General features: G+C 35.3%; 2 pseudogenes; both read right to left on the minus strand.

Annotated features, from left to right (window-relative positions):
* Window positions 1-8,928: 8,928 nt before the first annotated feature.
* On the minus strand, window positions 8,929-9,066 carry LOC145260034 (U2 spliceosomal RNA; annotated as a pseudogene).
* An 870-nt stretch (window positions 9,067-9,936) lies between these two features.
* On the minus strand, window positions 9,937-10,111 carry LOC145260058 (U2 spliceosomal RNA; annotated as a pseudogene).
* Between the last annotated feature and the right edge of the window lie 8,451 nt (window positions 10,112-18,562).

Here is an 18,562-nt window from a genome sequence, read left to right on the forward strand (position 1 = left end):
GCTCGGCGAATACTTGGCGGATGGCGGCGATCAAACTGGATCTGGTGTTGTGGGAGGTCATGTTGGTGATGTTCTCAACATATGAGCAAATGAAGTAGTCCGGCGGGATCAGGTCGGGAAAGAAGGTGGGGCAATGAGAGAAGGGCACAAAATCGAAGCACTCCTTCTGAACTCAAGCCTGGGTTTCTTTGAACCTGTTTTCCAGTGCGAGTCTTGCTGCTATACGCAGGGTCTGCAAGCGGCCACCTGATATCTCCAGGGTGTCATTAAACTCTTCAATACATCCAGGTACACTTATGTGTTAACTTTCTAGCAGACTTCGAAGATGTGAAGTGCCATGATGTGGCCCTCACTTGAAACAACACTAAAGACCATAACCGTGGCTGGAGTATTTGTTTTTACCACCCTTGACACATCCTTGCTATTCATGGAAATCAAGCGATATAATCTATTTTACATATACTCTGCTTTTTTATATTTTTATTCCACTTTTCATTTTAGTATTTCCCACTCATCTTCTCCTCCTAATGAACATCCCTCTCTACCCCCTCTCTCGCTCTCTGATTTTCAAGAGAGTAATTTTTATTTCATTTTTCCGATATTTTTTGCTTCACATTTGTTTCTGTCCTTCGTACACTTTTTTAAATTTTTATTCTTGCCCCACCCTTAACATAAACAGAGATTAGACGATTTTTGTAATTATATGTCCCCTTTTGATTTTGCGCTGGGAGTATAGTTATGTGCAGTTCTAGGAGGCCCAACTTTCCAGTATTGACCTTCTCTCTTTGAGAAGGTGTTCGTTTATTGCTAATCGGCTGAGGCGCCGTCATCGAGGAATGCGACAGGGCTGCCCAGGCACTTTTTGCATGTAAGAGTGCCCCTACTCAGGAGCGCTGACTTCTTAATCCCACTGTCCGACCCCGGTGTCTAAGTTCCTGCAGTGAGAGAGAACTAGCTTTTTATACTTCTCTTCTTCTTCTCGGTAAGTTTTCCTCCTTTCTACATACAAGGGTCGTTCCAAAAGTAAAGATTCTTATTTTGCTTTAACGTATACATGTTGAAGAACTACAAAGACGGGAGTTATATTCAAACGATCGACGCATTCGGAATGAATATTTCTGCCTAAAGCACAATTGAAGTTTGATACTTTATATTTGCATTTTAAACTATAATTCAAGCAATATATATGAAAAAAAATTAGGTTCTTTAGAGTGCAATGTAGACTGCGATATATTGTGGACTAAGTCAGTGAGGAGAGGCATTTGAAGCCTCATTCAAGTGCACCGCAATGGGTTCCCAATCAGAGTAGGCAATCATCGATTTGATTAAAAAATGGACGATTTAACGATTTAGATGGCAATAAAAATATGGGAGTGTGCAACATTCATTGGTCATCATTCAATCCCGGGCAATGATGGGTGTCCTTGTTAGCTTTTTATATTCTTACCATCTTACTTTTTCTTTATCTTATTTTCCTCTTCTATCTTTATTCTCTCTCTCTTTCCCTCTGTGACTGACTTATATTACTACGAGGTTAATCAATTTTTGCCTATCTTTTATATATATGTATATATGTATATATATATATATATATATATGTATATATATATATATATATATATACATACATATATACATATTTTTTTTGCCTATCTTTTATATATATGTATATATGTATATATATATATATATATATATGTATATATATATATATATATATATATATATATATATATATATACATACATATATACATATATATAAAAGATAGGCAAAAATTGATTAACCTCGTAGTAATATAAGTCAGTCACCGAGGGAAAGAGAAAGAATAATATATATACACATATATATGTATATATATATATATATACATATATATACATATATATGTGTGTGTGTGTGTGTGTGTGGATGTGGGTGTGGGTATGTGTGTGTGTGTGTGTGTATTCTATTCCATAATATTTTCTGGCATCGCATGTTCACTGCAGATAGATAGATGAAAGTCAAACGTTTCAAGACAGTAAACGACGCCATTTTAACGGTGTGTCGACCAAATTATTCTCGCTGAAAAGACTTACCGTTTCATGAGCAGATTTACGTCGTCTTAGATGATATATTTTTTGTTCCAGTTTTTTGTAGTTTGTAATAATTATTTTCTGTTTTCTTCCTTTCATTTTGGAAAACAAAATAATGGTCATGGCATCTAGCTATGCTAGTACAAGTGTTTCTGTCTCACGCGTGGTTCGATTAAGATTTTGAATTGGGGAAGAAGTGCAGACAGATAGAAAACTTCAGGAGTCCACATGACATACGTACAAACACACATGCAGACGCACATACAAACAAACAGCATATGACGCGATTCAATGGGGAGGGTAAATATCTCTACTGGGCGATCTGTAAAAAAATTGAATATCAAATGCAGGTGGAATCCTGGGCACATATACAAGAAAGAACAGTCGGAAATACACCATTATCTATGTCTATGCGATTCCTACCGCTACAGTACACCCCTAGAAAAAGAAGACATAAATAGAGCTAGGCAACACTATATTCTTGTCATTGTTTTGACTCTCTAGTATATATCCGACAAGTTAGACATAGTCAATCAACCGAGAACCACATCACTCTACATAAAAACATATAAGATATCAATGGATATATACCTGAGAATCAAAACAATGAAAAGAATACGCTGTTGTCATAGACCTAGATATAAAACCTGACTTACATGCAGAGTGGAACGATAAAAATGCCGCCCTAATAAAACAATGCTACCGCTTCATTGTACAACTTTTATTGAAAACTATCAATTCTGTTAACTTGGTTATGTAGTAGAGCTGACATCTATTCAATGTACCGATACGGGTCCAGAACTGAGAATATGCCTTTTCCATAAGCACCGGTGTTAGCTCGGCGAATACTCGGCGGATGACGGCGATCAGTCTGGCTTAGGTGTTGTGGGAGTTCATGTTAGTGATGTTCTCGGTGTATGATTAAACGAAGTAGTCCATCTGTACAGGTCGGGGAAGAAGAGGAGGCAGTAAGAAAATGATACAAAATCGTAGCATTCCTTCTCAAGCCAAGCCTAGGCGCTTTAGACTTGTGGGCCGATGCTGAGTTCTGCTGTCACGCACAGGGTCTGCCAGCGGACACGTGATTGTTCAAAAGGATCACCGCACTGTTCAGTACATCCTGGTATACTTTTGTGTTAACTTTGGAGCCGACTTCAAACATATACAGTCGCAGGATATGGCCCTAACTTGAAAACACAGCAAATACCATAACCGCGGCCGCAAACTTTGTTTTTATCACCTTGTGCACGTCCCTGTCATTCGTAGCTACCCAACGATGCAATGGGCCTGTTGTCATGAATTTGATAGATAAGGAGCATTAGTTATCAAGCGGCGCATCTCCGATCTCGCTCGTAGAACATTGTGGAACTTTCAGACATTAAAAGGGCTTTTATCGTTCTGGGAGTTTGCACACAACTGGCCAACTAGTAAATGGTCTGCAACAAAAAAAGAATGGAATCATTCTGTCTTTTCTTGGTTAACAATTTTATGGTTTCACCCTCCAGTATGGGACAAGAAGCAGGAGGTAGCAACCTTAGTATAAGGTAATATTCCCAATGATGCTGGGTTAAAAAGATCTGAGAGGAGAAGAGATAACGAAATACTTATGAATGACATGAAAAAAAAATTGTTTCGCGGTTGAAATATCTGAATTAGCGGGTGGATGTTAGACATCTAGTAGGGTGACCCTTCCCTACTTTGACCAACTTTATAAGGAAATAAAAACGCAAGCATACGTAAACATGCACAAACACTCACACACACATCTATCTATCTATCTATCTATCTATCTCTCTCTCTCTCTGTATATATATATATATATATATATATATATATATATATTTATTAATTATTATAAGTGTTAAAATATAGTAAATAAAAAAAGTAAAAATATTTGTTTTTATGTCCAAATAAAAATACTGGCGATTCTCTAAGAAACTCGATCTGCAAGGTGAAGACGCTATGTAAATCGTATTATCGTTTAAAAATCAGAAACAAATCTATGTAAGTTTATAAGCGATTAAAATAAACAGTAAAATTATATTTGGTATCGTAGAGTAATTGATTACGTGCCGGACTGTCAAGCGCCGCTGAACAGGGTTAGAGAACTGAAACATGCGTGTCCGTAGTTTACGTTTTTAAAACATGTGTGTATGTGTGTGTGTGCGCGCGTGTGTGTGTGTCTGTGTGAGTTTGTGTGTGTGTGTGTGTGTGTGTGTGTGCGTATATTCAGAAAGTAAAGTATACAAATTAAACACTGGAGATATGAATAGATGTATTAAAGTTAATTTATATATATATATATATATATATATATATATATAAATATATAAATATATATATATATTTACATATATATATTTATATATTTATATATATAAATATATATATATAAATATATATTTATATATATATATATATATATATGTATATATATATATATATATATATGCTTGTATGTGTATGCATGTAACGTTGCTTAAGAACTAACACACGTCGTAGCCTCGGTCGCAAAGGAGACAAAGAATGGAAGCTAACTTCAACTCGCTTGTTTATTCCTATTTTTTACATGGATATTTATTTCTCCTTTCTCGCATTAGTGTTATAAGGTCCCGCACGCGATCGTCTTCTCGAACATCATTCACGTTTCTCGCGTAGTCTTGAACGTTATTTTTGTCTCTAACATGATCTCCTTTTCAAAGTCTTCATTTTTGCCTACCGCTGATGTCCTTTCGCATGCATTTGCATGAGCGCATCCGTTCTATTTACACACACACACACACACACACACACACCAATCTACACACACACACATATATATATATATATGTTGCATGCACATATATATATATATATATGTTACACACATCTCTCTTTCTCTCTGTGCATATATATAATAAGCCTGAGGAGTCCTAGAGTGGATGAAACGCGGAATATTCAGTGTAGCTTAATCGCCATATATATTTTATAAATCACTAACTAGCTCTACCTACGTATTGAGCACTTTTGAAGTAAATACTTAAAGTTTACGCAGAAATCTATACTTTCGTATAATAATTTTATGTGAGTAAATTAAGTAGTTATATATATATATATATATATATATATATATATATATATATATATATATATATATATATATATACTGAGCGAGTCAATCAATAAGAGAGAATCGGAGATTGGTAAGCAGTCAGTAAGACAATTTTACCGACGATCAGCTTGGCGATTGGTTTTGTCTCATACGTCCACAGCAGGATGTGAAACGCAGAGAAGCGTTGCGATTTCGAGCGAAGTATTAACTTGTAAGAAAGAACGTTTATTTTAACTATGACTCATCAACTAGTGTTTGTTTCTGAGAAATTTTTCATCACAGCGTTTCGTGGACGTGAGAAAAGAGAGTAAGGATGTATACTATCTATATACACACACACACACATATATATATATATATATATATATATATATATATATATATATATATATATATATGAATATTTCTTTTACGCACATTCCATTAATTGCCTGTTTGTATTGTAAAGACCGACGCGCATGCATACACATCAAGACACAAACACCATACGGCCGTAACATACAGACATGGGTACAATTTATATGGATACACACTAAACAATGCTGTCCACTAACATATTTTATATATATATATATATATATATATATATATATATATATATATATATATATATATATATAACTTTTTTGTTAATTACGCACGTTTACCTTTTAACTTACTTTAAAGCTTTTTATTGTTCTAAATTTTGGAAGTCATTTTGTTTAATTTAAATATTATTGCTTATGTAAAACGATCATTTTATTTCGGTCTAAAACCAAAATTCCAACATTTTTTCCGTATAAAAATTTTAATCTAAGTATGTTATTGTAAAGAGATGCTCTTCAGCACAAATTTTTGGTTATTAAAGACATCTATTTAAGTACAGTTTTTCTCCATCGAAAATTTCGTATTTTATAACACTGACAATCGCAGTGCTACTTTCGCTTCTATTGGTTTGCCAGTTATGTCAAATATTTAACAATATTTCGCCAATGAATTGTATGACATATGTCTTTAGGTATGCGATGGAAACTTCGATAACTCAAAAACTATTCGGTGAATCAGAGTTAGAATTTCTACAATTTTTCATCGTTACAAAACGCAGTTTCATCTGGTGAAATTGGAAGATGAAGTTAAGTCAGCTTTTTCACTTTAAATGAACTGTGTGGACCAGTGGTGTAATGGATTATAATGGATTACAGTGGTATGGATTATAATGGATTACAGTGGTATGGGTTATATTACAGTGATATATTAGTTAAAGCACTTGATATGTTCAGATATAAACTTACTTTTTTTTTGTTGTTGAATGTCTTTATTCACGTCCACCCCAAACAATGCACATCGCTATTTGGACGTAAGGAGCTGCTATTTCAAGCCATGTTTCTGGGAGACCTGCACGCCTGTGGAATTTTCTTCTGTTTTCCTGCTTCCCAGCTGACTACAATATGGTTGTCTTCAAGTCCAACGTAAACAAAGTCTTGATGAGCCGTTCCACTTGAGTTAATAATTTTACCGAATTTCCATTACTAACGATTACTATATTGTCCAATTGACTACTGTACACTCTTCATCTTTATCCTCGAGTGGTCTCTGGGCCTTTATAAGTGGTTACGCCTATGTAACAAAAAGACGAACAAGTTGGGTGGTTACGTTACATTTAAGTGTCTGCATATTATTATATCAGGGTAGCAGTTAGCAGGAGAGAGAATTTCAAATTCCAGGGCAGAAATTATAAGAGTAGAAAGCCGAATAAAAGATAATTATTTCTTATCTCAAAAATTCAGAAAGATATTTACTAGCTTAAAGTAAAATCAACGATCAACAGAAAAACTAGATAAATTGTGGGACTTCCTTGGCTACATTATGGACCAAGTAACAAAACTCAACAATAAACAGAACAAAGGTTATTGCCAAAACTGCGAATTCCGTTCCCACTCTTTATCTATGCGTAAATCAAAACGTAGATTCCATGAACAAAGCTTCTTTCTTAGAACTGCACGCCTGTGGAACACTGTTCCGTCTGCCTGCTTCCCACCTGACTACAACCTGGATTTCTTCAAGTCCAACGTAAACAAATTCCTGATGAACCGCCCCCTTAAGTAGACACTTTATTAAATCTCCACATTAACGTGCTGTACTTACAATAACCCTTATCTCTGAGTGGCCTCCGGGTCTTGATAAGTGGTGGCCACCTTGTAAAAAAAAAAAAAACACCATGGTCGATAGTGTTTTACAATGTGGTAATGTTTGGTCAAGCGATGTTGAAACTACATTGTACCCAAAGACACATATAAATGAAAAACTCGAATCAATGATAAACGCTTTTGCAGTGATTGTGCCCCAACAAGTTACGAGTACGTCAATTATATTTGGTTATGCTTGCGTGTTTCTTTGTAAACCATTCAATAGAACGCCGTGTCTTTGTAATTAATACCATAATTAATCAGATTTTATGAACTTTACTTCATAAATGTGCACAGAACAAAAAAAAAATGTAATTACCGTTGTTCATTGAATTCAAATTGGAATTCGCTAAAGTAAATCCATTGTTTGAATTAATTGGAAATCAGAAAACATTCTATTGATCGACTTTGGTGAAATGGCGAATTTCACGCCGTCGAAAATTTCGTTAAAGCAAACAACATTTGTTAAACGAAGCGTTCAGATCATTTGTATACGATTTTTCTTTTTAAATCAACTGGTTTGATAAGTTTTATGAAAAACAATTCTATGGTCGGAAAAGAATAAAAGATGTATTGAAACGGAGGTTCTCAACCCGGGTGTCGCATGGCTCCCGAGGAGATTTAGTGAGAAGATACACATTGCTTGATCGTTAAACAAAAACTTTAATTGTAAACAAAAAACGTATAGTCCTAAATAAACAAGAACAGTTTAGAAAAAAAGCTTTTTGGCTGAAAAAAAAACTATATAGATGTAAGCAAACGAAATCAATTTACATATTTTCTTTGGAATATTTTCAGATGAATAATTTGTTTAGTTATTTATTTATTTGCTGACTGTTATCCTCATCTCTATTGTTGTTGTTGTTTCACCTGAAGAAGGCCAGAGGATGAGTTAGCCAAAACGTGGGAAAACAACAACCATGAAGAGGAGGATAACAATTTGCAAATAAATAAAAACAAAATGAGTTTATTTAAAAAAAAAAATTGGGTTGTAAAAAAATTGTATATTTGTAAATAATCAAAATCAGTTTATTTATAAAGCTGTTTGATTCGAGCCAAGATCAAAGTGTAGTATCTCTTCTGGTTGTGCACTTCATTTTTTGGTTTCGGTTAATGTAGGAGAAATCTTTCATGACTAATACATAGTTTTATATTTGTTACTTACCAGAGTGTCCCTATTTGGGGAGCTGGTTTCCCCCCCACGTTAAAAACGGACCTTGAGTTTAACTCTGCCCTAGTGGGTAGGCAAATAAACAAACAAAAAGTATTTGATTTCCAAAAAACTATATAATTGTGAATGAACAAAAATGAGTTTATTTCAAAACAAGGCCGATAGCCATTAGTCGCATGCTCTCGTGTAATGAGTGAATGTGTAAATGTAGGATTGATATGAAATTCTTAAAGATAAACTAAAATGACCGAAAAATGTGCTGAAATGACTTAAATAAATAAAAAGTAAATGACTTAGAATGACTTTAATGAACTTAAGGATGAATTGAATGACCTTAAGAATGACTTGAATGCTTAAAAAAATAACTGGAATCCTTCAAAAACAACTTGAATGATCTGGAGAATGACTTGAATGGCTTTGAGACTGATTGGTTGTAAAGTGGGTGATCATTTTACATTAAATTAATACAGAAAACAGATCCCCCACTTTAAATCACAATAAGTACAGCATGTAGTAAGAACAGATACTACACTTTGATCTTGGCCAAAAGGCCAAGAAAAGGGTATTTATTTGCTCCCCCACCGAGTAAATTAAGCACAAGGCCAATTTTTAATGTGAGGAGTAAAACTGGGGACTACTCCCCGGGGAGTAGGGAAGCAGGATAGTGACAATTGGTATGAAGGGTTACCCCTACATTGACCAAGGTCTTATATGTGGAATTGGTATTGATTTGTCCCCACCGAACAAATTATGCACAAGGCCGATTTGTAATGTGAGGAGTGAAGGGGAAATGCGGGCCAACTCCCCGGGGAGTAGGGGAGCTGGATAGTGACAATTGGTATAAAGGTTTGGTATTTATTTTCCCCCCCACCGATTGGTATGAAGGGTTACCCAATTGGTATGAAGGGTTACCCCTACATTGACCAAGGTCTTATATGTGGAATTGGTATTTATTTGTCCCCCACATAAACAAATTAGGCACAAGGCCGATTTTTAATGTGAGGAGTGAAGGGGAAATGGGGACCAACTCCCTGGGGAGTTGGGGAGCTGGATAGTTACAATTGGTATGAAGGGTTGCCCCTACATTAAGCAATGTCTTATATGTGGGGTAGCCCTGACATATGGTCTTTGCTTGCAGTATCTGCCGGAACAGATGGTATTTATTTGCTCCCCCACCGAGCAAATTAGGCACAAGGCCGATTTTTAATGTGAGGAGTGAAGGGAGGGGGAAGGGAAAAAGGGGACCAGCTCCCGAGAGGTGGGAAATGGGAGCTGGTTAAAGGTCAGGCATGTGGGGTTGCCCCTACATCTGGTCTCTGGTCTTTGCTAGTCATAGCTAGTAGCATCTGCCGGAACAGATGGTATTTATTTGCTCCCCCACCGAGCAAATTAGGCACAAGGCCGATTTTTAATGTGAGGAGTGGGGGAAGGGGAAAAGGGGACCAGCTCCCAAGAGGTGGGAAATGGGAGCTGGTTAAAGGTCAGACATGTGGGGTTGCCCCCACATCTGGTCTTTGCTAGTCATAGCTAGTTATAGCTAGTCATAGCTTGCAGTACCTGCCGGAACAGATACTACACTTTGATCTTGACCAAAAGGCCAAGAAAAGCTGTATTTATTTGCTCCCCCACGAGAAAATTAGGCACAAGGCCGATTTTTAATGTGAGGAGTGAAGGGGAAATGATGACTAACTCTCCGGGTATTAGGGGGGCTGGATAGTGACAATTGGTATGAAGGGTTGCCCCTACATTGACCAAGGTCTTATATGTGGGGGCGACCCCACATAGTGTCTTTGCTTGCTGTATCTGCCGGAGCAGATTGTATTTATTTGCTCCCCCACCGAGCAAATTAGGCACAAGGCCGATTTTTAAAGTGAGGTATCTGCCGGAGCAGATTGTATTTATTTGCTTCCCCACTGACCAAATTAGGCACAAGGCCGTTTTTTAATGTGGAGAGAGAGGGAGGGGGAGGGAAAAGAGGACCAGCTCCCGAGAGGTGGGAAATGGGAGCTGGATAGTAACTGTTGGTATGAAGAGTTGCCCCGACATTGACCAAGGTCTTATATGTGGGGGCGACCCCACATATTGTCTTTGCTTGCTGTATCTGCCGGAGCAGATGCTACACTTTGATCTTGGCCAAAAGGCCAAGAAAAGCATAAAAAGCTAAAAACAACACTATTAACAACAGACCTTTGATCTTAACCAAAAAGCCTAAGCACAAAAGTGTTACGGACAGACGGAGTGACTTATAGAGTCACTTTCACGCAACTAAAAACTGTTTCGTTGTAAAATAAAATTGTATATTCATAAATAAACAATATCTGATCATTAAAATATGTGCTTCCAAAAAAACAAAACGTATAGTTTAAATAAACAACATAGGTTTATTTTTAAAAACTTTTTGATTGTAAAAGAAAGCCGTATATTTGTAAATGAACAAAAATTGTTAGATGATAAAAAACGGAGTACTCATAAATAAAAAAAAAATCAGTTTATTCCTTGGAACCTTCTCACCCTAACTAGTTCCTCCATCGAACTGCTAGACTTTTGAATTTCCTTCTGTTTCCTGCTTCACCGACTATATTAACCTGTAGATAATTAATTGTAATAGCTAATCAATATCTCATTTAATTGGAATTCATTGACAGGAGTATTATTTTATAATTGTATTCATTGCGGACTATTATCCTCATCTTTTTCTTAGTTATTTCAGGACGTTTCGACCAACTATTCCTCTGACCTTCGTCAGGTGGTAACCGCGACAGATAGGAACTCTGAATCTCCTGACGTGGTGAGACGACAATAACTACGGAAGGCAGTAATTGCAGTGAATGCAGTCATTAATAAACATGAATTTATAAGACCAAAAAATTGAACCATGATCGCACTTCGGGGCGCGTGGCGCAGTTGATAGAGACGTTGAATCTCTACGGTTCCAGATGATAATTGTCTGGAGATAGCGGTTTCAATCCTACCCAAAACCGGTCAGCACGTGGTGAGACGGCAACAACTACGGAAGGCAGTGAATGCAGTCAGGAGGTTAAGAGTTCCTATCCATCGCGGTTACCACCTGACGAAAGTCAGAGGAATAGTTGGCAAAAACGTCGTGAAACAACTAAGAAAAGATCAGGATGATAGTCTACAATAAATAAGAATTAATCTCATTTAAAGTGACTCTATAATGCTTCATGTCAGTGATAATGTATTGTACATTCTTTTAAGATAAGATCAGTAAAACTAAAGCGAAAGTTATTCAATTGAAAAAAAAACACGATTTATTTGTAAATCTAAAACGTCTTATAATCTGCTCTTTATTAAATTCTTTTATTCAGTCGTTTATTTTGCTCTCATCTTGGCTTGGATGAATGAGACCAATCGTTTTGTGGTTGTGATGTCACGCGGTGAAACTTGTTTATGATAAAGTCTTTATGAATCCATTAAAAAATCCTTCTCGACTAAGGCAATTTTTATGTTTTTTTTTAATCCTAAGCCTTGCTTTTTGATAAGCTAAATTTTCCCACAACAAAACCGCTTTTGTTTTTTAACTTTGTCTTCGTAGGAAGGCAAATAAATAAGAATTCACCGATTTCTAAAACACAAAAACAGCGATTCGACACACAAACACACACTTTATATATATGGAGAGATGGATACATATGTATATATATATATAGTCATCCAAAAGCAGTACTGTTTCGCTCTATCACAGCTCATGAGTGCGAGTAGACTAGCATCCATCCCTAGCCAGGGATTGAACCCATAACCTCTTGTTAGCAGTCGACAGTTCGCACCTCCGGTCTATGGGATCGGTGCCCGTAAACGACCTCATCCAATGTCTAAACTCGATTTACCGTGCTCAAACTGCTTATTTCCAAACAAATAGAAATCTTCGCAGTAACGCTAATTAATCAGCTGGTAAAATCATTTTACGACAGTGCTCTACCTAAGGCGAAAGGCTTAAAATAGAGCCAACCACGTATAATACTGTTTTGCTGTACCACAGCTCATCAGTGCAACTAGACTAGCACCCATCCCCCGCCAGGGATTAAACCTACAACCATCTAGTTGATAGTCGACAGTTCTAACCTCTGGTCCATGAGATCGGTGCCAGTAAACCACCTCATTAAGTGTCCTTTTAAAGAGACACTCGCCCACCGCTTTTACGGTGCTCGTCTTGCGTGTTTATTTATAAACAGAAAGCTTTGCATTTACGCTAATAAAGCAGAGATTGAAATCAGTTTTCGACAGTGTTCTACCCCACGACTTTTAAATGGTAATATGACATACAGACATACAAACGGTACGTTGATCGATATACATATCTGTTTGGGTATATTTACAAAAGATGTTTCAAAAGTAACCTCTTTTGTTCATTCTGACCGATAGGATACGAGAAGATTTTAAATTGAATAGTTATCATGACTTAACTTATACATTCATGAAATTTGTATTTCATCACTCTGTTGCAGCTATTGGCAGTGTGATACCTAAGAAAAACCTTGCCATGTTTTAGAAGCAGAGATACGTCATTTTCTTCCTGGCAAAATAGTATCGTAAATGGTCGTACTTATGTCGAAAATAAAATGTCGCTGGTTAAAATGGTACCACCTCCGTCTTCCTATCTCTTCAACAGTGCTATTTAAATACGTAAGAGCCTTTACTTTAGGCATAACCCTAATATATGATTTTAATATACAATTTACTTGTCAGTACAAATATCTTTAAAACACATCGACTTTTTCTTCGCCTCTCTGCGGAGTTAAACTTCTAACTTTTTTCAAAATCATTTTTTTTAAGATTTTCTCTTCTCAGTGTTTCTTTGATCGAGAAAATATAAAATCGATTAGATATGTGCACACGCGTTTTTTTTTTTTGTTGTTGTTGTTTTTTTTTTTTTTTTTTTGCAACTATATGTCTGGAACATGTAAAGAAACAAGCCCAGTTCGGCTTCGTCACTTCATGTCTTGGACGTACTTAACTTTTATAGAGGTAACACAACACTTCAAAAGCAGGAAAAGAAGAAAAATGTTTCCTAATTTCAATATATATATATATATATATATATATATATATATATGTATATATATATATATATATATATATAGTAGTAATTTATCAAATAAATATGGCGATTAAGCTATACTGAATATTCGGCGTTTCATCCAATCTAGGACTCCTCAGGCTTATGCGCGAATTCTGTGGTTGTTTATTGTTTTTATAAAAACGTTCTAATAAAAACGATAAACAACCACAGAATTCGCGCATAAGCCTGAGGAGTCCTAGAGTTGATGAAACGCCGAATATTCAGTGTAGCTTAATCGCCATATATATTTTATAAATTACTAACTAGCTCTACCTAGATATTGAGTACTTTTTAAGTAAATACTTAAAGTTTACGCATCAATCTATACTTTCGTATATTAATTTTATGTGAGTAAATTAAGTAGTTATATATATATATATATATATATATATATATATATATAATAGGACAACAAAAGTATGAAATGAAGACACAAAACTATATATTGGTAGATATAGAATGGATCATTTATTGAATAATGAAATACAGGATAAAATTTGGGGGATAGAAGGGACTCTTTATGCCAGGGCATTTCGAATCCTATTGCGTCTCATCAGAAGAGTAGAGAAAGTACTAGGTAGCATGGGGGAGATGCGGCGTCTAGCGCAAGGTTCATTAGGGATGAAAAGATTAAGAGGATATATAGAATGTTGGGGGAAGCTTTATTGAATTCTAAATAAATAAGGAGAAGCTTAATATATATAGTATGATATATAAGAATATTTACGGTCTTTAACATAGTATTGAGATTAAGGGGTATATGTATTATGGTTGAATAGGGCGTGCATTGCTGCTGTATGGTAATTTATTTTAACGGTTTGTGGGATCTATTTTCTATGGAGTGGGTAATTTTAATTAATTTTGGGGGTGGTATGTAAGGTTGTTAAACTGAAAGGTAATATGCGGCAATATATTTATAAGTTTCTACTGTTATGATATATGGAGATGATCATAAGGGGGCGGTTGGAGATTAGGGTGGCAATGACTATGAGTGCGTATAACTTGATGCAAAAGGTTAAGTATACATATTGAAGTCAAAGTGAGGGAGTAAGGAAACCATAGCTACTGATGAGAGTGGTAAAAATATACCAAATAATAGTAGGGTAATTATAATAATACGAAAGATAATAATAATAACAATTATAATAATAGTAGCAACAATAAAGCTGAAAATAAATTAGATGTAAAATTGAATATTAAGAAAAATAAAAGAAAAGAAAATAAAATAAAAATAAAGGCAAAATTAAAAGTAAACATTAAAATTAAACATTAAACATAATGTTACCAATAGTTGTGATAAAATTAAATTCAAAATTACTGCTAATAACAGTGAAAATGGAGATAATGGTATCGGTTATGGTAGCAATGACGGGGTGATAATAATGATGTCAATTATAATGATGATTATAATAATAATAGTGATGATAAAAACAATAATAATAATAATAATAATAATAATAATAATAATAATAATAATAATAGCGTTAAAAACAGTGCAGTAAAAATAATGATAGTAATAAAAGCAGTAGTAACTACTAGTGTGAGGGAAAATTTACTCGCCCCCAAATATTTTTACTCGTCTGACTTTATGTCTTTGTTTCAATCAATAATAGTAAATAATTTGACATCAAATCAAGAAATTATTATAATCATTTTTTATATAATTTCGAAGAGCTTAAATCATTATTAGTACAACTTTTGTCAATTTAAAAAAAATACATAAAGAGACAAAAAGTGAAAGAAAGAAAACAAAATCAACGCATCGATATTTTTTTAATTTGGTTGAAAATATACATTACAGATAGCCAGAATTACAAAAGTCCTCTTTCTTTAAAAATCCACACGTGTATAAAAAAGAAGAATAAAGAAGAAAAAAAAAGCTTTAATTGAAGGATTTTTCGGCCAACACATTTTTTCAACGCCCATGGATGTTTAAAAAGACCTAAACCGTAGGTGTTGAAAAAATGTGTTGGCCGAAAAATCATTCGATTAAAGTTTTTTGTTTTCTTCTTTATTCTTAATAAAAATATCAACAAACTATTCTTCCGATACCCAAATTATGTCGTAAAATTTCATAAAAATTAAAATATCTAGTCTAAACCGTGGGTGTTGAAAAAAAAAGTGTTACGAAATCTCCGGGTATTCACGATTGTGGACTGGAATCTCCTGGTACGAGATCTCCGTGGCCCAAAATCTCCAATATTCAAAAAAAAAAAATACAATTTAGCTAAAATGAACTAGATTTAATTTTTCTTTGTAATTTATGGAAAAAACTTTGATATAAAACAGAAATTTGTCTCTTTTGTTTCTATTAAAACCAAGAATTCACCTCGGAACAATATTCTAAAATTTAGAATATTATTTTTAAAATTGGGTATCGATGATTTTTTTTAAAGTTGCGCAAAAAAGAGCATGCAAATATCTGAATTTATATAATTGAGAAAAATATAATTACTTACTTATTGTATAATTTAATTTTCGGTGTGTGCTTGACGGAACGATGCGTTTTTCCCCTCTTCCAAATGTTCGTCTTTACTTTTGTAAGCTTGAAGTGTATGTAGTTGAAGCGTCGAAGAATGTTTTTCCAAATGAATTTGAAACTCAGAGAGCTAAATGAAGGCGACATTTTAACTACACGCCGAAAGTGTAAAGTTGACCTCTTGTTGACCTTAGCGTGACCACTCTTTTTTCAATACGATATTTCAAGGGTTTCAGAGCTAGAGATGAAAGAATGTACAAATGATGAGACATAGGTCATTCTAAGTCACCGCATATTTGTGGGTCGTAAAATAAACTATTTTTTCCTGTTTCTTATTAAAAAAAAAATTTATCGACTGGCGGCGAGTGATTTACGACGGTTAGTCACCCAAAGAAATTTTCAATCGATTGTGGCGACCGGCTGTGTAAAGTCTCAAAGGCTGCACACACACTCATACACACACACACACACACACAAATAAATACACACATACATGTACGTATATATATGCATATATTATATGTATATATATTATATGTATATATATATATATATATATATATATATATATATAAACAAACAGTTAATAAAATATGTTAAAAAACACTTTGAAATGAGGTAAAAACATATTTAATCTGAAAAGGAAACACTAGATAAAAGGATAGTCCTTAATCCGCGGAGTTTCGAAAAAATACTTTCTTTCTCATCAGAGGGTAGGGATTAGCAAAATGCGGGATCGGATTTTGCATGCAGAAGTATTTGATGAAACAAAAAGTAAATCAAAGATCTTACTTGAAAACAAAAAATGTGAAGCACCGGGAATATGGTGAAGAAAAAGGTGATTACACATGAATGGATAGTCTGGTGGAAGATAAAACAATCCAGTGACGCTAAAATCAAAATGTAAAACTTCAAGTAAGTTAAAAGAATTATATATATATATATATATATATATATATATATATATATATATATATATATATATATATATACATACGAGGGGACTGCAATAAATAATGGCTCTGACCCACTTCCCATAGCAATAGAGCAAGGAAACTTGGCAAACTTAATAGTCTGTCTCTACATAGGTACCACGCAGATATGCATTTCTCCCATCGTTTGATGCAGCTCTGGAGACCGTTTTTGTAGCACACTCCATGTTTGTCCTTCGTCCACTACGTGACTTCAGAAATCAAGGCTGCATTATCTTGGAAACGCTTCCCTTTCAAAAACTACTTCATGGCTGGGAAGAGGTGAAAGTCAATGAGGGTGCAAGTCAGGAGAGTACGAAGGATGGGGAAGGATTTCATAACTACACGACCGTGCTTCTGATCTGGCGACATGCGAATTGTGGACCGGAGCGTTGTCCGGCAGGAGGTGGGTAACTGTGCTGATCTTTCCCCGTCTCTAGATTATGATAGCTTCCTTTAATTTCCTCAAAAGTGAAGCATAATAGGCTTCTGTAATTGTGGTACCCTTTGCCATGAAATCTGTCATCTCTATTCCGTCCTAATCCCAGAAGACTGTGAGCATGACCTTGCCAGCGAAGGGCTGCACCCTTGCCTTCTTTGGAAGTGGTGAGTCCAAGTGCTTCCACTGTATTGACTGGGCTTTGGTCTCTGGATCATAGTGATGGACCCAGGTTTCATCCTGTGTAATCAGTCTTTTGAAAAACTTTGACTCATCTTCTTGGCACATCTCCAAATTCATCCTCGAGCACTCCACGCGTTCTCGCTTCTGTAATGGTGTGAGCAACCTGGGAATCCATCTGGCAGACAGCTTATGCATATGCAAATGGTCATGAATGATAGTTTCCACAGACCCTGTACTAATCTTCATATCTTGGGTTATTTGGCGAATAGTAATGCGCCGATCTTCCAACATGGCAGCCTCAACTTGACGGACAGATGCCTCATCAATGGCAGAAAGGGGACAACAAGGTCTGGAGCTGTTTCCACAGACTTTCGGTCATGTTTGAATTCACAATGCCAGCGTTTTACAAGGTCATATGATGAAGCATTATCACCATAAGTTTCTTTCATTTCATCAAAAGTCTCCTGTGGTATGCGTCCTTGCAAATGCGAAAACTGGATCACTGCTCGACATTCAACAGGCCCCATTTCACACATGACTAAGTTTAAACACCTGTAAAACAGAAACCACAATTAGTTCAGAGCTGTAATTTGCCACATAACCCGTAGAGATATAAATCATTGCACATGCAAAATTTCATCTAGATCAGACAACTGGAAGTGGGTCAGGGGCATTACTTATTGCACGCCCCTCGTATATATATATATATATATATATATATATATATATATATATATATATATATATATACAGAGAGGGAGAGAAAGAGAGAGAGAGGGAGAGAGAGAGGGGGGGGGAAGGAGTAAAACGATTTTTTTTTAATTTTTCTATTTCGTTGGAATACTATTTTCATTATTCCTATTATGCACATATATATATATATGTGTTTGTGTGTGTGCGTGTGTGCG

Source organism: Euprymna scolopes, chromosome 35 (genome assembly GCF_053919585.1).
Source record: "Euprymna scolopes isolate OS-2025 chromosome 35, ASM5391958v1, whole genome shotgun sequence".
Taxonomy (NCBI): domain Eukaryota; kingdom Metazoa; phylum Mollusca; class Cephalopoda; order Sepiida; family Sepiolidae; genus Euprymna; species Euprymna scolopes.